Here is a 26,426-nt window from a genome sequence, read left to right on the forward strand (position 1 = left end):
CCCGCACAGTGGCTTACAACCATCCGTAACTCCAGTTTCAAGGGATCAGATGCCCTCTCCTAAACTCTGTTGTGCACAGACATGCATGCAGGCAAAGCGCCCATACGTGTAATAAATAAATAAATAAGCATTAAAAAGAAAAGAAACATACTAAACAGATTAGAAGTTGGGGCCAGCAGAGGCAAAGGAACATGCACTGTTTAGGGCATCATGATAACAGCTTGTTGCACCACCCCCCTTGGGCTCCTCTGAGGTTGTATGGAGGAACTGTAATGTTAAAGTGGGAGATCTCACTGTTAAGTTATGATCAAAGATGTATACGCACCCAGACATAGAGTTTAAATACCGAACAAACAGCAAATATGGAAAGAAATTAGTCAACCTGGCTTCTGTGATGCCAACCTCCAGAAAAGAAACTGAGCTCCAAAGCTGCTAAATAACTTTTCAGAGGTCACATGATACTCAAGTGTTAAAGTCAGAATTCAGAACATCTGATATAATCTCACCTGCTATTCCTCGTTCACTACATATAATTGCCGACACCAAATGCCTGTCTTCTTATCTAAATCTTAGCCATCTGTCTCCTTGCCTGGATTGCCTCTCCAGTGAGGTCATTTTGCTCTAGCCTGTTGCCCAGCTATGTCCCTTCTCTCATCAACAGCTGGTAAGGCAGAAAGCTAGATTCACACCACATGATGGCATCAACAGTGTCTCACATACACAGAATCTCCCTGTTTCCTTAGCTGGGTATGATACCCCGGGTGCGGGTGATGGGATGGGCAGGCATGAAGCAGCCCAATGCCCTGCAGATGTCGGGGGCGGGGGGGGGAATGAGCTTCCAGTCCCCTCTGCTCTCAGTTGCTAGTATCACCTCCCTGTCCCATGTGGCCATGAACAAACATCTGGACACCATAGGGGGACAACGAGGGGCTCAAACACTAACTCAAATGGCCCTGGATATTTTCAGGTTTTGAGGATATTCTTGGGAACAAAAGAAATTTTAGCCTATAGCTATTTTTTTCCCATTTTGAAATGGTTATAGATTACAGGAAGCAGAGTTCTGTTACTCAAGACCCATCTTTCATCTTTCCCTAATGGTGACATCTCTCGGTGCGTTATCAAAGCCAGAAAACAGGCACTGCTCTAATGCTGGGGAGATGCTACAGTCCTTCCTCCATTTTCCATGTGCATGCGTGTTTCGGTGTGTGCATGTGTATGTCAATGCATGCCTGCATCTGTGCATCCTTGTGTGTGTGTGTTTATGTGTGTATGCATGTACAAGAGGTGTGTGATAAGGCTGTAAATCAATGTCAGGTGTCTTTCTCTTTGGCTCTCCTTTTTTTTTTTTCCTTTCAGGCAAGTCTCCCATGGAACTTGAAGCTCATTGATCCAGTTATACCGGCTTGCCAGCCAGACCCAGGGACCCACCTGTCACAGCTTGTGTGTGCTACTGTGCCTGGCTTTTGGTGTGGATTCTGGGGACCCAAACTCAGGTCCTCATGCTCATGCAGAGGAAACTTTATGGACTGAGCCATCTCTCCAGGCCCTGTTTTCACCATCTGCAATACTAGCTCCCTTGTTTGCACAAATGTGTGTGGGTGTGTGTAATTTTGTCTCACCTGTACAGTCATACAATGACCATCACAATCTCCACTGTTCTATCAATGTGAATGGAATTTCCCTGTGCGGTGGCCTTTTAAAAGTCACAAGACTATAGCAAACCTCTTTATCTCTAGAACTACTGACTTGTTTCTCGTCTGTACAAGGTTGTCTCTTTTGGTTTGGTTTTTGAGACGGGGTCTTACTGCACGCCATCTCTGTTGCTATAACAAACAACGTGGACAAAAACAACCCAGGGAAGGAAAGGGGTTTGTTTGAGTTATGCTTCTAGGTTACAGTCCGTTGAGGGAAGTCAAAGCAGGAACTCAAGGCAGAAACCCGACGCCAGGCCTGTCTACTATTCCACACAGCACTGTCCAAACCAGGGAACTCACCTCACAGCCAAGGAAGTAGAGCAGAAACCATGGAGGACAGTGCTTGCTGGTTTAAACAGACTCGTGTTTAGCTGGATTCTTATCACGATCAAGGGTCACCTGTCCAGGGAATGGTGCTCCCCACAGTGGGCTGAGCCCCCCAAAATGAATGAATAATTAAGACAGCCCCCTGCAGACATGCCTGACCATAGGCCAATCTCATCTGGGAAACCCCTCAATTGAGATTATCTTCTCAGATGTCTCCAGAGTGGAGAAAGCTGACCGTTAAAGCTAGCGAGGGTACTGTGTGTACTGTCTCTGTCTCCCGAGAACTGAATTTACAGGCCTGGCTGGAACTGTCTTTTAAAGAATTTTATATAAATGACCCCACCAGCATGCAACCTTTTGAAACTGGCTATATATATATATATATATATATATATATATATATATCCGATCTAATGCTGAGGAGATTCACCTCAGTTATGACATGTATCTATTACTCAATCATTTTTTCATGACTGGGCAGTATATCATTGCATGGATGAGCCATTCACCCACTGGAGGACCTTTGGGATGTTTCCTTTATTTTATTTTATTTTCCTCTATTATCTGTAACTCAAGGGTGCTTGATTTGCTTCAGGGTACAGTGCCTTGAGAGTTGTTGGTGTGCAAGCAGCATTTGCATGTGCTGTCATTAACATGTGTGCAGATGAAAAAAGAAACGTCTTCTCTAACTTAGTGAAACAGCTACCACCCATTCCTACCGATCCTTCAAAATTTAAGGGAAGTGTCGTTTTTGTTTTGTTTTTCTGAGAAATTTTTGTGTCAGTTACCATCTCTGTAATCAACCTCATGCACCTTCCCAGGCCTGGTACTCAGCCATGGTCAGTGAGCAGCTGCTGACTCAATAGATCAGACTTGTCATCATACCACTCTTTCATACAGCCATCAGTCCCCACATGCCATGACAATATACTGCTCAGAGCGATATTCTCTAGGGCAGCAGTTTTCAACCCATGGGTCACAACCCCTCTGGGGAACTGAACAACTCTTTCACAGGAACCGCCTAAGACCACCAGAAAACATTACAATTCATAACAGGAGCAAAATTACAGTTCCGAAGTGGCAGTGAAAAGAATTCATGGTTGGAGGTAACCGCACCATGGAGAACTGTGTTAAAACGTTGCAGCGTTAGGAAGGTTGAGAACCACTACGGGAGGGCAAGGGCCATCTGTATAAAGATCATGTTGCAAGTTATGCTGCAACAAGGAAGCGTGCCCACAGTCCTCAGGCCGGTAGTCCCAAGGTTTTTATATCCTACACAGTAACACAAAACATCTTGATACATACGTAATAGATAAGTAGAATGACTCAGTGAGGAGGCATTAAGTTCTTTTCTACTTCCTAATCCATACTGCCAAGTTGCTGTCCAGAAACGTAGAGGAACATTTCTTACTGGTGCTATGAAGTATTGCCACAAGATTCAGTGGTTTAGAATGACATATGTTTATTTCATAAACCTTGAAGTCAAAAGTCCTAAAATTAAGGTGTTAACTAAACTAGAGGAGAACATTTTCCTTTTCGAGATTTTAGAGACTTTTTGCATACTTCAGTGGAGAGTTGTCCCCCTAATCCCACCGCTGCTGTCTCTCTGTCTCCATCTCTATGGCTATTGTTCTGTGACTTTGCCTTCTCTTACTCTAGCCATCAGCCCTGATCTTCTTCTTCTTCTTCTTCTTCTTCTTCTTCTTCTTCTTCTTCTTCTTCTTCTTCTTCTTCTTCTTCTTCTTCTTCTTCTTTTCTCTTTCTTCTTCCTCTTCTTAGTTTTTCAAGACAGTGTTTCTCTGTGTAGCCCTGGCAGTCTTGGACTCAATTTATAGATCAGGCCAGCCTCAAACTCACGAAGACCTGCCTACCTCTGCCTCCCTGAATGGTGGAATTATAGGTGTGCACCACCACAGCCAGCTCTTATTCCTTCTTATAAGCACTTTTCCATCACAGGAAACCCACATGATCATCCAGAATGCTCATCTCCTTGAAGACCCTCAACTTTACTCCACTTGCACAGCTTCCTTTGCCATGCAGGACAGTCTACTCAGAAATGCTGAAGTTAAGATATGGACATCTTTGGGAAGCCATTATTATATACAAACCAGCAGAGTGCTAAAACACAAAGACTCTTTTTGAACAAGAGCAAAGCACAGTATGGAGAGTCAAAAGGCAGAACCAAAAATAGCTGTTTAAAAACATCACCCATGCAGACTGGAGGGCAAGGTAGCTTTTCAGTTTCAGACATAAGCTGTGCAATATAAATATCATCTTTGAAAACCAGGATTGGTTCTGTGGCAGGATCCTCACTAATGCTGACCCTGGGTTCAAGCCCAGGAAGACAGAACAATGAGCAAAGACATTCATCGCTCTGAACAGCCCGGCAGCAGGCCACTGCAGCTGGGAAGGCAAACTCTGCTGCCTTTTTCCTACAGCAGCTGTTATAGAACTGCACAGAAGGGGGCCAGGCTGCACAGCCCTATATAAAAGACTTCCTGATGCTTACCTCTCAACCCTGCTATCTTGTTCTTTCTTCAAGGTTTCAGCTCTCAGCAATATCATAACATAACCGATTTCCAAGCACTTTCAATGCCATCGTCTTTCACATTTCATAGTCATGGCCACAGTCACACCGATGTGTGGCCACTGATCACAAACCACTCCATAATCCACCAGGGCTTACAGGGGGCTCGCCTTTTTCATCTGCCTGCCATTCTTCCTCCCACCCCTTCAAAAGATGTCTCTCACTTTCTTGGTGGGAACCCCACCTCTTACATCCCTTTCACATGTGAAGTGGATGCTGCCCATCGTGTTGGGCCATCTCTTCAGCTGCCTCATCCTACTTCTGCACACAGGATGGAACACAGTAACTAAGTGCAACCAACATCCTTCTTCACCCGCCTGGCTGTGGGGATCATTCAGAAGTAGACGCTCAATCCTAGCCAAACCTAACAGGTTTTCAACTTTAGCTTAAGAAAAGCAGCTTTCTTATATGAGCAACAGAGCTGGGACCACAGCAGACACTATTTTGAGAAAAATAAAGCCAACATGTGCAAGAGCCACAGGATGAGGGGCAGATAGAAGGGGAGACACAGGTATGTGTGGCTACGTGTAAGGCCCTGGTTCCTCTTTAAACTCAGCCTCTTCCTGGGTCTTCCCTACATCTTGAATATGGGAACCAAAAAATCCCCCTTTGGGTTTCTGTTGTCTGTAAATCTGCCACTAAAAGGTACTCTGACAATAAGCAGGGCCTGTCTTCCTTCTTTTCATCTTTCTTCTTTTGTAGTAGGCCTTTTCTTGACGATGCTATGTCCCCCTGCTTTTAGTCAGGATTGATTTTTTTTTTTGGTTGATATTTCAAAATATCTGAGGAAACAACTCACTCACGGGAAGAAAGATTTATTTCCGCTCACAGCTTCAGAGGAATCAGTCCAGGGCCATCTGGCTCTACTACTTTTACAACCGTGGCAAGGAAGAAAAATCTGGAAGGAAGGGCATAGTGAAGGAAAGCGTCTCACTCCATAGCATCCAGGAAGAAAAGGGGAAGAACCAGAAGGAGTCGGGGTCACAGTATTGCCTCAAAGCAATATTGTCTAACAACCCACGGTCTCCAACCAGGTCCCACTTTCTACAGTCCTACCAATTTCTATTCAGAATTTGAATCCATCAGTGGATTAAATCTTTTGTTAGCTCAGAGTCATCGTGAGGTGATGCTTTTGGAAATGTGCTCAGAGACATCCCTAGAGCTTTACCTTACTAATCTCCTAGGTGACTCTTAGTCTAATTAAGCTGAGCATTAAGGTCAAGAATCAGCCTCCTGCAGCCAGGTCTAGGTGGCCAAGAAAGAGCACATTTGAGTACCCTGAGTAAATACCCCCTAGCAGCTGAGAACTAAATTAAGCAGCCGAGAAGTTCATTAAACTGCGGGAAACCCTGCCTTTTAATGGATTCTTTTCTGTATGACTCTGAAAATGTGCCCTAGTTGTTCAAGCACTGGTCCTCCATTACTCAGTAGATCAAGGGATGTGCCATAATAACTAAAGGATATGTGGGCACACGAGAGAGAGAGAGAGAGAGAGAGAGAGAGAGAGAGAGAGAGAGGCATGTGTAAATGAGAGTGCTTGAGGATCTGTGTTCTCTCACACACAGGGCAGTTTGCGAGGGGTTGATTAGAAAGCTGAGCCCTTCTGATCTCATGATACTATCATGATCTCATGATAGTAAATTCAATGGTAGAGAAGTCTATGACTGACAAGCTGCAAGATGCCCTGGAAATTAGGGGTACCCTCATGAATAGCTTGGACCTTCTCCCAAAGCCAAGAATGACTCACAGCTTGCCACTGTCACTCCCTTCTGCCATACCACCCTTATCAAAGTCTCTCAGAACCCACAGCCTACAAAATTAATAGTCCCGCATTGGTTATTTTTCTGTTGCTGCAGTGAAATACCATGACTAGGGAAACTCACAGAAGAAAGAGCTTATTTGGGCTTACAGTTCAATAGGAAGAGAGTCTATGGTGCAAAGCGAATGGGTGGTAGTGAGAGCAGGAAGCTGAGGGCTCACATCTTGAACCCCAAGCACAAAGCAGAGACATTAAGCTAGGAGTGGTCTGTGTCTTTAGGTTCTCAAAGCCCATCTGTAGTGGCACACTTTCTTCAACAAGACCACACCTCCTAAACCTCCCAAACAGCGTCACCAACTGGGAAACAAATGTTCAAATACCCAAGACTATGGAGACATACTATTCAACCCATCACAAGCTGTATCAATGAAAAAATTGTATTGTCAATTTCTAGTGCTCCCTCATAGTGAATGCTAAATAAATCTTGTATATAACGTAGCAGACATGTTTCATTTGCTGAATAAATATTTTAATTAAGTCCTTTTTTATTATCCTGAGACTAGACTAGCAGGCAGTCTTGTGAACATGTATCGCTCCGCTTCTCCACATCCTTGAGGTGATTACCCTCAGCTGGCCCAGGGGAGAAGACCCTGCTTCTGCATTCACTGCCTTTTATGGTTCTTGAAGAAAATGTTGCTGGTTTTGGTACAAAAGCCGTCTCATTTGAGTTTAGAAAAAAAAATGTTCATCCAAAATAGATAAAGCCGTTCTTATGTTTAATGTGTATGTGTGTGTGTGTGTGTGGTTGTGTGTGTGTGTGTGTGTGTGTGTGTGTGTGTATGCACATGGATGAAAGTGGGAGAAGGGAGAACAACTCTAGGTATTGTTCCCTAGGTACCTCCACCTGTTTTTCTTTGGACAGGATTTCTCAGTAGCTTGAAACCTGCCGAGTAGGCTTGCTTGCTCAACAGTCACCTCTAAGAATCCACCTGTCTCCATCTCCCCAGTGCTTAGGTTATAAGTGCCTAGCACCAAGCCTGGCTTTCTTTTACACGGATACTTGGAAATTGAACTCAGGGTACAAGACGGTCACTTTGCTCATGGAGCCATCTCAGCCTCTGGCTGACTCTTATTGCAAAACAGAGGTTTACAAGTGTGGGGACCTCTCACTATTGCACTCCCATACCCCTGCCCACCAAAAATGAAGTCCTTGCTTATCTTATTGGACATTTAGAGAAGAGAAGAGAGGCTAAGATGCTTCTCTTGGTTTGGGGAGTTTCTTTACAACATTTTTTTCTTTATTTTTATTGTTGCTTTATATGCATGAGTGCTATACCCTCACGAATGTATTTGCTCCATGGTCTTGTGTCTATAGAGTCCTGGCACTGAAGTTTCAGGATACTGAGTTGCTGTGTGGGTGCTAGGAAGCAAGCCTGTGTCCTCTGGAAGAGTAGTCGGTGTTCTTAACCACTGAGCCACCTCTCCAGCTCTTGGTTTTTGTTTTTGTTTCTCACAGGAATCCATTGTGACTCTCACTTGGCCTTCCACACCGCACGTAGAGGAGTGAGTGGGTGTAAAAAAGCACTTTGGCAGCGGACCAACATCTATGCACGGTGCGGTAGGGAGAGACGTCATCCTAGTTCTTCAGTGAACATACAGAAATCTGGAGAAGGCAAGGGAGAGCAGAGATCCCACGGCAGAAAGGAGCTGGGTTGGCTGGGCAAAGACGAGGCAGTCCTGCCCATGGGCCCCTGAGTCAGCCAGGATAGGCATCGCAGAGTCAGTTCCCTGCCCAGAGGAAGTGGAACCTGAGCATCAGACTGAGTCATATTTATTGAAGAGATGCTGGGAACAAAAGGTGTAGACAGGAGCCTGTGCGGGGGATGGCGTTCAGAGTGCTTTTACCCACCCCATAAGCACTGTTTCCCTGCCTGCTACGTGGGATGCGGCTTACAGAAACCAAACACACGCGTTCCACTTTCACATGGGCCCTGGGCGAGTGCTTTTAACCCCATGGCTGCACGTGTGTTTCGAGAGAGTGGCTCACTACCGATATTTTATGATTAACATCTCCCCACAGAATTATGTCTATGTTTTATTCAAAAGATAATGTGTCTGAAACGATCCTGTGACTTGTGAAGTGTCGGCAGTTTAACGTTTAAAATGGCAAAGACTGCACTGGGAGTGTAAAAGGTCTTCTTTGGAGATCCAGCTCCAGTCTTGCCTGGAGTCTCACTGGAACAAGCAGAGGTATGAAATGCTTTCCTATTGTCTTACCTGGGTATTTTTATTTGCAAGTCAAAGGAACATTTTGAGAAAAATAAACGCAATTAACCCCCACTCACATCTTGGGAACTATTTCCTAAGCTGTGACTGATGAGTAAAATGGGCTGTCTGGGCAGAAAGTTGATCAATCTGCCTCCCCACAGAACTTCATCTTATACCCCTTCCTTTCCAAAGCCAGCTCTAATGCGGTCCGTGGTTGACCTCTTCACTATACCTAACCTCTAGAGACTAAGAGGATTTTTTTATTATTATTAAAAAGCAGGAATGTTAACAAGAAGCCCCCGCTTAGGTCCCCGATGGGGTCACGGGCTTGCGAGGTGGGGGTTGGCAAAGTCTCTCGGGGAAGCTGCATGCCTCTTTCTAAGGGCTTTGAAAAGGAAAGGCAAGAGCCTTGAGAACTTGCCTTGTTCCCACCTTTCCTGTTGAGATCTTCTTTTATAAGAAAACCCTCCAACTGCCTAAGAGTAGGTGTTGGGGGTAAGTGCTCATGCCTCTGGAATGTCTATTTATCCTTGGCCAGACTCCAAACCTTCAAGATTCAGTAACACTCAAATTCTATCTGACTTACTCTAAACCTCCTATGTTGTGTGCTTTGATACCTCTTGCTTCCAGAAGGCTCCATTTGCAAATCTGCCTTTCACTCAGCTACCGCTCACTCGACACATAATTGCCGTGGCAGGACAGGTGACATAAACCCCAAACACCTACCTCAGGGACTGCTCTCTCAGCACCTCTCTTAGGCCTTGGTCATGCTCTGACTCACTTGTTTTTGGTTTTTGGTTTTATTCCCAAGCTAGAATGAGAAGAGGCTTGTAAGATGTTCTTAGACTGAATTCTGAACCAGCTGCCGCCTAGCCACCTTAATCACGGGGCCCCAGGGAACAAAAGGTGGAACTGTTGCTATAATGTACTCTGACAGTTTAGAGATAAAGCGTCTTGGCAGGATTTGATGTCCCAGCCAAGGTCATCACAGAATGGGTGGCTCTCATATCTCTATTTGAGCCTCAGGTAGCTAAGAATCTCCTTCCATCTCACGGCAAAAACAAGACCGGATTTGTGCAAGAAACGTCTTCTCTCAGAAACAAACTGTAGAGAGGATCAAAGTGTACAAAGAACATTGGAGCATTTTTCTTCTTCGGGTCTTGCCAGCACAGGACAAGTTCTAGATTTAAGGGAGCATTTCCGAGGTAAAGAATGGAATGCCATGGCTGCTGAGAACCGAGCCTGCTTTCCCAGGTAACAAGTGGCATTAGCTTGGCTCTGCTCTGTGGCTACTGCGGGTCGTTGAGTCCTGAGACTTCAACCAGAAGGCAAACTTGACTTAAGAGGCAGCAGGGCTAAAGGAAGAACAAGGAGGTAGTCTCTTGGTGTCCTGATCAGAAGCTGGATTGTTAGGACTTCACTGGAGACTCCGGGTGTCATGAAGCCATACGGCCAGCCAGAGAGTCGGAGACTGAACAGGGAGCTACCAGTCCCGTGCGCACCTTGTGTGATGTCCCATCCAGAGGTTGAAGGTTGGGATGCACATAAATGGAAGAAGAGAGAGAGAGAGAGAGAGAGAGAGAGAGAGAGAGGACATACAAATCATGGGGAGCTGAGACAGTTCAGCAACACAGGAGTATGTGAAAGACAGATACTCTAGGCCAGTGGTTCCTCAGCCTGTAGGTCACAACCTCTTTTGGGGGGTCAAATATCAGATATCTTGCATATCATATATTTACATGATGATTCATAACAGTAGCAAAATTACAGTTATGAAGTAGCAACAAAATAACTTTATGGTTGAGAGGGTCACCACAGCACGCACGAGGAGCCGTAATAAAGGATCGTAGCGTTAGGAAGGCTGAGAACCAACTGCTGTAGGCACAGGGCGAGCAACAGCTGATGGGTAAATGGTAGGGTGTGGAGAATCATCTCCAAATGGAAGAGGATGTGGGGGACACGGTGGCTGGGGGCAGGGGATGCAGGCTCGGTGCAAGGAGGGCTGCGTGGGAGCAGAGAGGATTCTGCAAGCCTCTCTGACTGCATCAGAGGCATCTTGAGAACAAGTGCAAGCAGAGAGATCCGGCCCTTCAAGAACCACCTACCCACCCGCCCCCGCAAAGATATTACCCAATGCCAAGCGAAAGCCAAACAGCAACCAATTTGGGCCTCTGGATGATGAGCACTGTATCCCAGGAGCAGAATGCTGGCCACCTCTAAAAGTTACCTTCCTGGAGCTGCAGAGAGAAATCAGGAACTGTTTGTGTTGTCTGCAGTGCTCCGTGTACAATGCCGGGAGGTGTGATCGTGTGATCGCACTTTCTTTACTGGTTGCTAAGCATACCGTTACTAGGCGACGGCACAGAGATGATGCACAAGGCTGAAGTTCTAGCTGTTGTGCATGCCGGAGAGCTGCATGCTGGGGAAGAGTTGGGAAGTGAGGTGGGAAGAGGAGAAGGCTCTGTCGGTTTTGCTTCGATGGGGTAGTCTCGGCAAGAGATCCTGTGTATGGCGGCGCACTCCCTTAATCCCAGCACTTGGGAGGCAGAAGGAGAGAGATCTCTGAGTTCAAGGCCAGCCTTGTCTACACAGTGAGTTCCAGTCAAGCAAAGGCTACATAGTGAGACCTTGTCTGGGGGGAATGGGATTGATGTCACACACACAGTGTTGTGTCTACTGCTGGCCGTGACTTTCAAGACAGAGACAGAATTATTTCTCCAAAACAGGGAGAATGAGAAAGGCCATACATTTGAAGACTCCCTTCATGAAAGGAGGAAGGGAAGTGATTCTTTGTGTTCTGCTTTGATTAGGACGGGTATCCCCTGCCGCTGAGGGCCATTGTATGCTGCATGGCTGTTCTAGCCCCGGTGTCAGAGAATTCAGCACAGCAATAAGAGATGTCCAGTAATGGACGGCGTCATTGGAAGGAGACACTTCCAACAGTTGCAGAGGTGGAGAGAAACAGTCTCCATTAGGAAAGAGTTTGTACTTCAGAGCTGAGAGCAGCCCACTTCACTCTCTCCTAAAAACTTTGTTCCAAGGTGACAGCCCTAGCCTTGTTTTGTTTTTTGTTTTGTTTTGTTTTGTTTTCTCCCCTATGACAAGAACCTATTGCTTTCCCCCACATCACCCTGAAGTAGAAAGCAAAGAATTCTATTGGAATTGCTCCATATAATCTCTTTCTTGAGACATTTCCCATCCATAAACAAAATGCTAGATAGAGCACCAAGACTTAAATACACCAACATAGGCCATACTCCTGAGTGTCCAAACTGAGAGCAGAACCGTGCCCCACCCAGCTCCAGAGCGGCAGTGCGCCACGCTTAATTCTGTGTTGAGTTGGGTTTTTATGAGACACGTGGGAACTTTATGCACACCATAAAGTCTAAATCATATTGTCTAAGTCACCAGCCAGGGCTGAGAACGGATTTAAAAACAGGCAAGCCTGTCTGAGGGCTCACCCAGAGACTGAGGGAGGAGAGTGCTTGCTGTTGTTCAAGGTAGCGTGGCCTCTACAGTTGGTCCAGGACCCTTCTCTGACCCAAGTGAGAGGAGATCCAAGAGGGCTTCATGAAGATGATGTGGTAGCAAGCTGGCAAGGATATCTACAGGTGAACAAGCAAGAGGCAGTGAGGACCATTTGGTATGGAGAAACAGCTCCCTGGACAAGCAAGGAGGCATGAGCAAGAGTTTGGAGACCATAGCTTCTCTTTGTAACCTGTGGGTATCTTGCTTCCTGCATTCCTCATGTGGCCTTCAGGGCCCTGGACTCCTGGCCTTCTCTGTGACAGCTGTCATATAAGCTCCTCTCTGACTCACCTCTTCCATGAAAAATACAGGTGTGTCAAAGGTTTCATTTCTTTTGCAGGCCTGGAATCACCTTGTACATAACAGACTCTATCTACCTTCACCTGTCTCTTCAGTTGATGAGAAAGTCAATGGAGCAATCCTAGACCAGACAAGTTATCCAGTCCGACCATCAGAATGTCAGGCTTGCAGCCTGTGAAACACAAACACTCCCCCTTCGCAAGCTACAAAACCCACCCCACCCTACCCTTGGTTTATTTTGCCTTTGGGGGAACTGAAGTATTAGGTCTCACAGTAAGCTGCTCTGCCAGAGTAGCACCACCCCAGTTCTGCACTGACAGGGAAGCCCCCCCTCTGTGGAGACAGTGATTGCCTCAAGTTCACTCAGATCTCAACACTGGGTACTCTGCCTCAAAGATTTGACACCTTTATTTAGACGCAAGTCAATGATGAAGAGGGGATGGAAACAGACATCCTTCTAGGGGGAAAACTATCTAGGTAGGAACTGTCCCATTTGATGATTGCAGCTGGAAGGTGAGGCTCGGGGAACCCGGGGCAGGGGTCTTAGGGTTTGCTTATTGGTCTGCAAAGGGAACGGGGGTAGGGAGGAGACCAAAGAGGTAGCAAATACTATACCCTCTAGTCTCCCCCTTTCCTTTCTCCCTCCAAGTCTCGATGCAACCTGCAAAGTCCTCATTGCTTCCTATAGTCCGTGGGTTCCTGGGGTCAATGCGGGACCCGGTTCTCTGCTGTGTCTTGAAGTGATGTAGCAGAGAAGAAGCAGCAGTGTAGAGGTGGTTAAGAGTCACAGGAAGTGACTGAGACTATGCTGAGGCTCTGAGCTGCAGAGCTGGTATTTGGGGTAAATGCAGTCAGACTGACCAGGGATGGGGTTCAGCTGGCCCTTCCGCTACACTTCCACACACTTGTGTCTTCTCTAAGTGTTCCCGCTGATACACAGAATGACTCAACATTGATTATCTATGACATACAATGTCCCACACAGAGTGCATTAACTATATGAGAATCCAGTGCCGTTTAATCTTTGCAATGGCCTAGTAAGAAAACATTGGCTGTCAGTGTTGGCATGATGCAGTGTGTAGGAAGGATGAGCTGGAGGAGATGCGAAGTGTTTGTGGTCACATGACTGGAAAGTAGAGGGGGTGTGCCTGGAAACTGAGGCCCCAGCTTTCATCCTTGTGACCTGTGTCTCTGACAGTGGAGAATCTCCCTCTCCTCTGGTGGGACACATTCCAGAATATCAGCTTCAGCCCCCCAACTCCTTACTGGAGCCCCTTCCCCCAACCCTGCCTCTGAGTTTTGCTCTTTGCCTTAGACCTTGCTAACAAAACCTCTGGGGTCCATCAGGACCTTAGCATTTGGGGCAGAGAGGTGAGCGAGCATGCTTATCAGTGTCTTGAAAAAAAAAATGGCATCACAGAACTGGCCCTGGGGGTTCTTTCTCCAAGCATTTTCTGGAAATCAGTGTGTGTGGTAATGGTTAATGACTTATAAAATATTGAAGGGTAGTTACCAGCAGTGCACAGCAAGAAGTTTAGCTGGCTTCTGTTAAGGTGCACGCATTCTGAAGCTCTGGGTCCCTTCTAGGGTGACTATCCTTAGACAGGTATAAATAAACAGCAAAGGGCAGAACTTCCAAGAGTCATGACTGGAACCTTGCAGAGCTTCTGGGATTTATGTGGCATCCACAGGTCACGGGGACACCATAACCCTCAGGGATGCCAGGGGCTTTGTGAGCGTGGACTGAGGCAAGGAGCAAGACTCAGGGTCGGGTTGGGGGAAGCTCCAATAGGGAGCTGGCAGAGAGCTGCAGGGCACAAGGGAAGAGTCAATTTTTGTGTCCACAGGTGTAAACAGGAAAGATCTGGAAGAGATGAAGGAATGAGCCCAAGAAATTAAAAATTAACAAAGAGGGATAGAACACAGATGAAATTCCTAAGACAGATTTCATTGCCAAAGGCAGTATTTTTTTTTTTTTTTTCTGGCTGAAGAAAACATTTCTGATATAGCTCCAGGGGTGGCAGTTCCCTGGGTACAACTGGTAACCAAAGAATTTTCAAGGCTCAGGAACCCACCGGCTCTGGCTCCCAGCCAGCTCAGCTTCTGGTGGGCCCGGTAGCTGTCCCCTCTTTCCCATTGTCCAGTCCTCAGTAGATAGATCTCCACACTGTGGGCTGCTGTGGGGACTCATGAGCTCATTGAGGAAGCTGTATGTGCAATGAAGGATGCCATCAGGCAGAAGAAGGAGAGGCCTGTGTGACAAACAGCACAGAGACTGATGCATTTGGGGGACAGGTAGGCATCGGGAGAAGTGGTCCTGAAAAAGACAGTATGGTGGAACAAGGGCAAGGCCTGGCAAAACCAGCCTACTGGCCAGTGTAGCCTGAGCAGATGGAAGGCCATCTTGATGACACGGCATTGTTGTTGTAAACAGGGTTCATTAGAACCATTTTGCATAGAGGGAGCACTGAGGATAAACCCAAACAGAACCAAGAAAGAGGAAGCAACTGCTGCCTGGCTGCCTGAGTAGACAGACACAGGAATGTTCACCAAGTTTCTGGGTAAGGGGTTTCTGATACACCCTTAAGAAGCACAACTGAAGGACTGTTGGGGGCCTGTTCTGCAGTCCCTTATTCCAGAGGCTTCCAAAGTGTGTCCCTGGTCTCCTTGCAAGGTTCTCAGAGGTGTGAAAGGCTGTATCTCAGACAAGCACAAAAAAACATGGAGCTGGTAGCAGGAGTTTAAGGTTCAGTGAGTCTCTGGGAGATTCTATGGCCTTGAGAAGCATGACTCCATGCTATGCTGGGGGATCTAAGTTCACTGTGTAGTCAGTGAGGTGACCATTGCTGCCACCAGCTTCCCCAGGTCCTCACACATTCTTTGCTTATGCTCCTTCTCCACTGGAGTAGCCATATCTCTGGGCTGGGGAAGCCATGCATGAGCTCAGCTACTGTGCAGCAGCTGGTGAGGTGCTGTGTGTCTTGTTTTAACCCGGCTCTCTTTGCTGTCCATCATTGCCGGAGGGGCCATAGAGCATCTCAGAAACCTGAACTTCCCTGCAGATCTTTTCTCTAGAGCCTCCCCAGATCAGACCAAAGTTGTTCCCCAAGTACAAGCTGTGAAGCCTGACTTTTGCTGGATTAGGATCAGGAAACCGAGGGCACAAAACAAGGCCTTCCCACCGCTTCATTTAGCAAAGCATGTACTTGTGAAAAATAATTTTATCTCAAGAAAACATGTGCCAGGCAAAGCGGAGTGCAGCAGCCGCGTGCTCTGGGAGAGGCCACTGGGGGAAGGAGGGGTGTGAGCCTCTGTCGGCACCCAGCCCATTCCCTATGCCAGATGCCTCTCACCCTGCCTACCCCAGACACTCTGGGGATCCTTTTATTCTCCTGTTCCAACCGTGGGGCCAAAAACACATATCTGTCTGCCCACCCATGCATTTCAGCTAGGCATGCTCTTCGTGAGTCTCCCATTCCTGGAGAAGAAGCCCTGTCTCGCCCTCTGCACCTCCGCTGGAGGCAGGTTGATTCTTGCTAACCTGGCCAAGCCCTCTGTTCCCTCTGCCCCACTCCCCCACAGCCTATGCTGGTACTGAAGAAGAAAGCAGGATGTGGGCTCCCTGTGGAACAGCCCTTGGGAGACCGTTCCATGCCACCACCGTGTCCGGCAGCCAGCAGGATGGGCAGCTGTGACATGACAGGTGCCCAAGTGGATAACAGGCACTGAGGTCTATGTCCCTGAGGGATTTACACAGTGCCCTGCTGTACATCAGCGGCACAGCTTGGTTCCTAGCCCTTGACCACACCCCTGAATGCCTGTCTGCAAATCTCCCAGCTGGAGCTTCTCTGTGCTTGGCAATAGAGTTGCTCTGGCCTAGGGCCAGAACCCTCCTATGAAAAACAAAATGCTGACTGTCTTTCCAGCTTAAAAACCTGTACAACTGAATGTCCTGTTCCTATATATGCAATGGCTTCTGGCTGCCTGAGAATAACGCCGAGTGCCGAGGCACCTCTCTGCATCCTGTTCGCCTTGCTCGCACCACAGTTCTGCTAAATCTTGGTGCTTTGAGCTGCTCAGTTTCCCATACCAGCCAGTCTTCTGTGCTTTCTGTGTGGGAAGAACCTTGCCGCCCTTCTGGCTTGATCCCATCCACCGCTGAAAACCTATCCTTGAACCACTTCGCATGTGAAGTCCTTTTAGCTTCCTTGGTAGCTCCGGCCTTAGAGACTCAGTGACATTTGTACCTGTCTCTGGCACCTTATATGTGCACTGTCAGCTTGTCTGGAGTCTGGAGGGTAGTTGTTTGCTCTTCTCTGAATTCACATGTTTAGCACAGCACATGGTCCACAATAAGTACAGTTACTCCCCCCCCACAATAAATACAATCACCTACACACACACACACACACACACACACACACACACACGAGTAAATACCAAGAGTCCATAAAGCAAATCTGGAGCCTTCCTTGACTGATACAGATCTGAGCCCCTAATTCCAAAGCCACTGATCACGATCATCAAAAAGAGGAGTCAGGGCTGGGGCTTGGGCTCATTTAGAGTGTTTGCCTAGCATGCATGATTGGTCTGGAATTGATCCCCAGTGCTACCTCAACTGGGTATCGTGCCTTATGGTTGTGATCCCAGCAATCAGGAAGGTGAGGCAGGAGGATCAGAAGTTCCTGGTCATCCTTGGCTTCATAATGAATGAGAGGTCAGCCTGAGCTACATGGTATTGATTGTGTCCTGAGAAAGGACAGAGGATGGGAAGGGGAGAGTAGAGGATGGAAAAGAAAATGGAGGGGGCGATACGAGGGAAAGGAGTAAGAAAGAAAGAAAGGGAACACGAGAGAAGAGGGGAGAAATTTAAAAAAAAGTCCCAGCCCCACCCACAATGCTCCCTATTAAATCTCGCTCCCAGGACCCAGCTCCCTCCGTACAGCTCTTGTGTGAGTGTTACAGGCACCCACTCCTCATGTTCCTATGAAGGTCCATTCACAGAGCACCTGCTCCTTCTCCCCTCTCTGCGCTGTGAAGCTTTAAAAGTCTTCTGTGCAGCTATGGCCTGTGTTTGTCACTTTTTCATGTCTCTGGCCACAGCTTCCTTCCGAACCTTCTTTCCTGACACGCTTCCTCTTTCCATTTCTCAGACAGAGTAAGAATGAAGAGCTTCATTCTCAGCTCAAGTGTGTTTTCTGTTCTTGCAAGCTGAAGGTGAATCCTGGGGCTTATGGTCTCTGTGGGATAGCCTGTCCCACCTGGACACCAGAGAAGGGAAATGTCCTTGAGAGTGACAGTGACTCAGAAGTCTTCCCACCAGTAGGAAAAGTGCTAATGGAGGGGCCTGAACATTATGAACTATGAGAAGCCCTCGCACTGTGTCCTGTCCCTGAAGCACATGTCTGTCGCATAAAATCTGGGGCTTCTCAGCCACATCCAGGAACCAAGCCCTCATCTTTTCAAAGAATATGGAAACGATATTCCAAGCAACAAAAAAAAAAAAATATATAGTATCTTGTTTCAAACTTGTAATAAAAAAGCTGCTTGTATATAGCTCTGTGGAGTGTAAACTGAAAACGCAACATCACTTTTCTGAGTGGGAACAAGAAGATCCTACAGAAAGTTGGAAAAAACGGTCTGGCTGCTTGGCTGACTGGGTCACTGGATTTTATTCCTTTTCTGGTTCATTCATTCATTCATTCATTTGTCCATTGATATACCCCTCCTTCTTTCCACCCTTCTATTCACGCATCACTCATCCACCTCTCTACCTCTTCATCTGTCTACCTATCTATCTACTCATCTCTCCATCTATTTGCTTATCCACTCACCACCCATCATCTCTCCATCATCCACCCATCCTGCCATCCACTGACCCACTTTTAAATATCACATCTGCGTAACTATAAGGTGAAAGTTTCTCCTCCCTCAAACTAAATCAGAAAAGAGAAATGTAATAGCAGATCTTTCAAATTACAAATTTCTCTTTGAATTGCCATATTTCAAACAAAAGTCAACTGGTAAAAATAGGAGTCTGAAGCTACCTGAGTGGTCTTACTGTAAGGGCATGCTTGTAAAGGTCATTTGACAGAACTGTTTTCTTTCTCAAGCAATGATTCAGGCTCAGTAATTTTTATTAAAGGCATATCCCCATATAACAAGTGTTTTAGAAAGCTTTTTAAAGAACAGTGAATTGGATGGTTATACTGTGCACTTTCAGAAATAATTTCCAGAGGATTTGAATAGATACTTCTTCAAAGGAAACATCTTGGGTCCACAAGAATGTGCAAAGATGCAGGATCATTAGTCATCACAAAGATTAAAATGAAGTTTGCAATAAGTCACAGCACATTCGCCACTAAGATGGTGAAAGTCAAATTTACAAAAAGTAACAAGTACAGACAAAAACATGGAGAAATAGAGATTTAGTTACTGTTCTTTTGCTGTGACAGAACACCATGACCAAGGAAACTTATAACAGAAAGCAGTTAAGCTGGGGCTTGCTTACAGTTTCAGAGGATAAGTCCATGGTGGGGAGCATGGTACCAGGCAGGTTCTGGGACAAGAAAACTCATTCCTGACTCATGGGCAGGAAGAGGGGAAGAGAGACTGAGCCTGGTGTGGGCTACTGAAGCCTCAAAGCCCACCCCACAGTGACATGTCCTCCGACAAGCCACGCCTTTTCCTCCTTCCCAAACAATTCCACCAACTGGGAAACAAACATTCAAATTTATGAGCCTGTTGAGGCCATTTTCATTCAAATTGTTGAATGTAGGGCTTTGCAAGATGTCTCAGCAGATAAAAATGATTCTGCCAAGCCAGATGACCTGAGTTTGACGCTCAGGATGGAGAGACCTGACTCCTATATGTTGTTCTCTGACCTCCACACATATGGCATGCCCTTGTATGAGTATACACACACACACACACACACACACACTCATGCAAATAAATAAATGTGATAAAATATTTTAAAATGTTAAACATAGAGTTACTATATGACCCATTATTCCACTCTGATGTATATAATTAAGGGAAATGAAAATATATATCCACACAAAAACTTACATGAGACTCACAGCAGCATTATTTATACTTGTTAAAATGTAGAAAGCACAACTGTCTGTCAAGTAAGAAATAGGAAAACAAAATGTAGCCTTAAGTACACACAATTATAGTCATGTCATTTTTTTTTTTTTTTTGAGACAGGGTTTCTCTGTACAGACTTAGCTGTCCCGGACCTACTTTGTAGACCAGGGTGGCCTTAAACTCACAGAGATCCACCTGCCTCTGTCTTCCTGAGTGCTGGGATTACAGGTGTGTACCACCACCCCCGGCTAAGTATAATCATCTTATATTTAACAAAGTGTCAAAATACACAGCATAGGAGAGACAGCATTAACAAAGTGTGCTGAGGAAACTGGATGTCCATGTGTAGAAAGATAAAAACAGATCTTATCTGTCACCTTGTAGAAAAATCAACTCCAGATTGATCAAAGACATCAACGTGAAACCTGAAACTCTGAGACTACTAGAAGAAAACACAGGCAGACACAAGTGTAGGAAAGGACTTTCTGAATTTACTCAGGCATCAAGGCTAACAATTGACTGTGTGACCCCATAAAATTAAAAAGTTTTAGTGTAGCAAGGGAAACAAATGAGTGAAAAGGAAGCTCACAGGGTGGGAGAAAATCTGTCAGCCATGTATCTGATAGAGGATTAATATCAAGAATATACAGAGAACTCAGAAAAAAAATCAAGAAAACAAATGACCTAATTTGAAAAGATGGGCTACAGATTTTGCCTACTCACTATTCTGTTGTGTGAAGAAAGAGACACCATGACCAAGGCAACTCTTATAAAAGAAAACATTTTACTGGGGACTTGCTTACAGCTTAGTCCATTATCATCAAGGCAGACAGCATGGCAACAGGCAAGAGCAGTGCTGAAAAAGTGGCTGAGAGCTACATCCCAATCCACAAGCAGAACAAGAGAGATTGAGGATGGCATGGGCTTTTGAAACCTCAAAGCCCACCTTCAGTGACACACGTCCTCCAACAAGACCTCATGCCCAATTCTTCTCCTAATCCTTTCAAACAGTGTGGCTCTCTGATAACTAAACATTCACATATGAGCCTGTGGGGGCCATCTTATTCAAACCGGCACATGTTTGAACAAAGAGTTCTCAAAAGCGGAAATAAAAATGGCTACAAAACATCTTTTAAAATATTCAACATCCTTAGCAATTATGGAAACTCAAATTAAAACTGCTTTGATATTTTATGGCTACGACATAAAATATCACCAACAAAGTCCGTGGGGACTTACACGGTTTCTTTGGGGACTTATACAGAGAACGACAAATAGTCAAAATACAGAGAACAAGTGATAGTGGAGTGAGTGCCCAGACCCAAATGGAACATCTCTATGTATCTATTCCAATGACTCAGGGAGCATCATGGAAGAGGGGCCAGAAGGATTGTTAGATCCAGGGAACCAGGTCAATTGCTGTGAAATAGTGTCTCCTGGATACACTAAAGTTGTCTGTGTAAGATCACACCAGCTGCCTTGCCAACATAGGGGAGGGGGCTCAATAGGTCCCACCCCTAATTGAAGAACTACAGGTAATCAAAAGCTTCTGGGGGAAAGAAAATTCTCTTCAAGGATGAGACCTGATACCAAAGCCCTGAGATCAGTCCTGTACCCATGTAAATACAGGCACCACTAGTTGGATTGTGTGTGTGTGTGTACTATAGAAGACAAAGGCTCAAGGTACTTAGAAGGTGTTGGAGGAGTTAGAGGTATGAACATAAATGCTGTAACTACAGTGGATGCACATATGGAAGTTCTCAAAACCTTTTTGTAATGTGTGTGTCCATACCATAGAATGCTATTTGTCGATGAAACTTGAACGAAGGGCTAAGAGATACGACAACATGCACAGACCTTGAAAACATTATGCTATGAGAAGGAAGCCAATCACACAGTCATAATTCCACTCGCGTTCTGTCTGAAAGACAAAGTCCACACCAATAAAGAGCATGCTAGCAATGTCAGGCGGATGGTGGGGAATGAAGGCTCATGGTTCCGGGTTTCTTTCTAAAATAATGAAACCGTGATTGGCAGCGGTGATGGCTATATAAACCTGTGAATACAAACTTTTTTTAAAAAATGAATTGTGTGTTTTAAAAGGTACATTTTATGGCATTAAAATATAGTTCAAAATGTCATTGTAGAAACGAACATGTTGTGAGCTAATAAGGAGTAGCCACCTCGCCTGGCCAACGGGGGGTGATATTTACAAGCCACGGCTGATGTAGGAAGTCTCTAATGACGGAGACAGATGAAAGAGCTGGGGAAGGCTGTATTTTTAAGTTAGCCTACTACGTCACATAGTTTGTTAGTGACAAAATGTGTCACTAAAATGAAATATTAACTATTGCCCTAAAGTCTGACATATTCAAAGTAGCTTTAGTAAAACAGAAAAGGCCCTCCTTACTGGGATAATGGGAATTCTCAGACACATATTCGTACATAGCCGGCCCGGTGCACAAATGCCAGCCATGTGGTAGTGCCATGTTGTGTCCTTGGAACGTAGCAATGGCTCTCAGAATGGTAGACCGTGTCCTCCCTGCGTCTCTCATCTGAATTAGAGAAGAACTAAAGCCTGAGATCACGTTTATGAGAATTCTGTAAGGCTGACAATAATACCTAGTGAGAATCTGTCTTGATCTTTATTAAAAATGATTTGGGGGTTGCGGGTGTGCTCAAGTGTGGTGTGTGTGTGTGTGTATGCAGCTTGTGTGTCTATGTGCAGGGCCCATGGGTATGCTAGAAGAAGGCCACATGTGTCCTCCTTGATTGGTCTCTATCTTAGTCCTTGAAGACATGGTCTGACGGAACTGAAAATCCTCACTTCAGCCAGACTAGCTGGCCATCTCCAGGACCCACCTGTCTCTACCCCAACCGCAGAGCTACAATTACAGGCACTTTCAGCCATGCCCGGCCTTTTTATTTGTGTGGACTCAGGCCCATGTGCGTGCCCAGCAAATTCTCTCACCCACTGAGCCATCTCCTCAGCCCCCCTGTCTTAACCTTCTGAGCTCCAGGTTTCATGGAGCATCAAGTGAAAGCTATGAACTTTCTCCCCGTAAACCTGTGTGTGAACTTGGAGGTGAAAAGCACACACCTTTCAGAGAGCTTGTGTCAAGAACTCCCAACTGTGTGTACCGCTAACCTAAGCTCACCAACCCAGCAAGGTTCTGCAATCTTTCAGGCGCCTGTAGGTGTGAACACAGGTTAGCATGTGAGTGCTCGGCATAGATGTCTTTCTATCAAGTCAGGTGCCGGCTAGGGACGACTCTGGAAATAGTTAATGTACACCGGAGTCCACGAGCACAGGAGATAGGCTTGTATACACTGTGAGGGTGAAGTCCAGGCGACTGTGCGTACACCGATGACCCTCGCTGTTCCCTGGCATCCCTGCCAATCTCTGCCTTGTGAGTCTCTCCCCTGTGCACTTGAAACTCTACCCTGAGGTTACCTCAGTTTCCATCATCTGGCTTTCCTCATCCTGGCCCACAGCCTCAGAGCAAGAATATAGGGAGGTGGTAAATAAAACACTGTCTGCAGCCTCCGAGGGAACTGAGGAGTGGATTTGTAAAGCATTTGAAGGCTCCTCGCCTTGATCCCTGGCTCCTCTCTGGGATTTGGGAAATCTCTGCCTCGAAGGAAGGCATCTGGATGCTGAAGAGTTCAAGAGGCTTGTGTCGCAACTGGCTGTCGTGACGCCCAGTGCCAGGAATGAGGAAGAGCTAGTCTGTAGCCAGGTTCAGACAGGCGCAAGTGTGTAGGGAAGGAGTGATGGGGACACAGAGTCTCATGACTATGGAATCTGAGGGTGTATGCTGGACTGAAGAAGAAAAAGCACCTCCCCGCTTAGGAAGAATTGAATGTGAAGATGTGTCAATAAATTCTGCAGATCATGGCAGCCAAGAAGCCTGGAGGCTGCAATTGGAGTAAGCTTTAGGACAGGAATAGGTAGGACCTGGTTTGGGAAAGCTGGATGAGACTGGTGCTTTCCACAGGAATAGAGATTTGTGGGGACAGGTGAGCAAGGCAGCTTGGCCGAGGTCAAGGGCTTTGCCTGGGGAGTATAAGGAAGGGTGGGTTAGGTTGGATTAAGGTTCGGTGGCATACAGATAGCATTATATGGACCATTCAGGTTATACTTAGAAAGATATGCCTATGCCTATATACATGCATTATGCATAAACTATGTACATGCAACAACAATTAATTAAAAACGAGGTCATAACTTGGAGCAGAGTGGACAGGGGTATACGAGAGGCTTTGGAGGGAGGAAAGAGAAGTAAGAAACACTGTAATTAAATAATGATCTCAAAAATTAAAAAGGAGGGCCCTGAATTCTAAATTTAAGAAATTCAGAATTCTATCCTGGACAGCTCCTAGGGATGGCAGGAGGAGAGAGGTTTTAATAATATTGAGTAATTTGAGGGGATAAGGCCTGAGCTCTGAGTAGGAGCCATACAAGGGGGAAGGGAAGAATTAGAGGCATGAAGAGAGAATCTGTAAGATACAGAAATGGACAGGATGTGAGCAGGGAAAGGTGAAGGCGCAGAGGAAGGGAAGGAGGTCAGGGACACCCTCCTGAGCGCCTGGGAGAACAAGGGCCTGGAGATAGGCTACTGGGAGGGGAGGCTTTGGTGAGAGGAAATGGCCTTCGGTTTAAGGTGAGTCACTCCGGTGGGGATGCTTCTAGAGTTGGACGCAGCAGGCTGCAGCAAGAGGATGGCACAGATGCTAGGAGAGAATTGTCTAGGTGGTCCCTAGAGATGTGGATGGAAGAGGATCTGCAGATCCAAATGCTTTGTGTTCAGAAGCGCCATGGGATACTGTAGACAGGCCTATAGTTAACACAGACCTAAGAACAGCTAGTTCCATCAAAAGGAACATGTGTGTATGAATTCGTGTGTAATGTGTGTGTGCAGGTGCACGCAAGCATGTGTATCCATAATATAAACAAACAAAAAAAGGAATCAAGAAGAATGCAGACAACCTATACAACTCCCACAAGCCTTCTTTCCAGCTTTCAAACTCACCAAAAGCCCAACTGTAGCAGCAAGAAAATGGAAACTTCAGTTGATGCCTGGACACTCTGCCGGACCCTGCTCCCACTCTCTGAGATCACCCTGCATTGCACAAGTTTATTCTAACTCATAAGGGCTGGACTGTTAAAAGTCTACCCCCCACACAAGCTCAAGTTTTCTGCTAACCCATTTACTTTGTACCCTGCTCCTCAAATCTAATCACAGCCCCTTTACCCAACTCAGCGTCTTCAACAGCTCCCTGCTGCTGCCTTCCCAATAAGGCCCCCTGGTTTTCCCAACAAGGTCCAGTCTTCAGCTTCCGTGTCCAGGTGTTATCTCACGCTTTACCTTTATTGCCTCTTGCTTTCTGCTGCCCTTGGCTCCACCTACAGTGAGTCACTCACACTCTGCCTCTCCACCCACCCTCAGGCTCCTATTTACACTTTTCTTTGGACACAACCAACAGGCCAAGTTCCCACAGATGAACGTTCCATTTCCCTTCAAGAGTGTTTCCTAGCACCTAACCTTCCGAGGAAGCTCTGTGACCACAGCCTAACCACAAGCAGTCTCTCCACCCCAGTCTTATGCATGCTGTGCCTTTCCCATGGCACCATAAATCTCCATCTTCTCTTAAGAGATATTTATTGCCGCCTGGTAGCCACCCCCATCCCATAGACTGTGATCTTGCTGAGGTAGATAAGAGCCTTCAGATTGGGAGGAGGGAAGGCTACTTCCCCGTGTGTAGGGAGGGATGGGGAGGGAGAGCAACACTTGACAAATGTGGGAAATGGATTACAAGTGAGAAACTGAAGCTCATGCAGAGAGAAAATAAGTGAAGCCTCTCCACAGCATCCCAGGGTGATCTCTGAACACACAGCAGTAAGGTCTGCAGATCTTTCTCCACCCGCATCTCCTCTTCCAAGCTGAGGAGAAACATCCCCGCTTGAGTGACCGGTCCACCATCTCCATGACTTCCAGTATTCCCTCTCCAAGACTCCACGTCTTCCTGACCCTCAAATCATCCCTTTTCCCTGGCATGATGCCTGTGATATTTTATGGGGCATGAAGACAGGCCTCAAGCATTTCTCTCAAGGATTCTGTAAGACAGATGGTGCCACTTCTTTTTCAGATAAGAAAAACAGTAGAGAGATTCTCAAAACCGTATAGCCAGTCATCGAAGACTCCAGGGCCCAGGCTCCGAGCCCAGGGCTTCTCTTTACTCACTCAGGTGGAAGCACTAAGCCTGAAGCTTGGGAATCAGGGCTTACCACCCCCTTACAGCTACCTCAGTTGATGACTCTGGAGGTCAGTGCCCCGCATCTACGTCATTTGTGGAAGGACCTGAACCGGATGTCTCCAAGAGCGGATGCACGGATGTTGGGGAGCCAGCATTGAGCCTGCTTAGAGAGGCAACTCCCCGAGTAGGAAGGTATGGAGGTGAACTGAGAAGACTGACTTGAAATGCACCATCACCACACGCCGCTGAGGAACAAAGAGTTTTGGGTCCTGGAGGAAGTGGAAAGAGGACAAAGCTACTTTAGAAACCAGGACACAGTGTGCCTGATTCAAGTAGCCAGAACCTCGGCTGTGGCCGCTGCTGCTGCTGTGGAAAGGAACCGTGTGGGAGAGGCAAATCCAAACTGGGAAGAAATTCCCAGCAGGCCCATGGCTACAGGAAAGATGGCCACATTGGGGAAGGGGGAGGAGCAGCACATGAAAGCATGATGGTGTTGGTGAACTACACCTAAGATGTTAGAGGAGTGGGGGGGGAGAAAACATTCAGTGAGTTATAGACCAAGCCCGACCTTCCTGGGGCTTGGCCACGGTTCGTGCCAGTGTTATGCACATTG

General features: G+C 46.4%; 1 protein-coding gene across 3 annotated transcripts in view; it reads right to left on the reverse strand.

Annotated features, from left to right (window-relative positions):
- The window catches only part of Ptk2b (protein tyrosine kinase 2 beta), a 119,239-nt gene that overhangs the window by 87,405 nt on the left and 5,408 nt on the right, over positions 1-26,426 (reverse strand). The window contains exon 2 of one of the 3 annotated variants that reach the window (XM_021654565.2): positions 12,097-12,240. The exons of the other annotated variants lie outside the window; for them this stretch is intronic. The gene's annotated coding sequence lies outside the window, so the exon portion shown is untranslated. The remainder of the gene's footprint in view (positions 1-12,096; positions 12,241-26,426) is intronic. 3 annotated transcript variants of the gene reach the window in all.

This window comes from Meriones unguiculatus, chromosome 9 (assembly GCF_030254825.1).
Source record: "Meriones unguiculatus strain TT.TT164.6M chromosome 9, Bangor_MerUng_6.1, whole genome shotgun sequence".
Lineage (NCBI taxonomy): Eukaryota > Metazoa > Chordata > Mammalia > Rodentia > Muridae > Meriones > Meriones unguiculatus.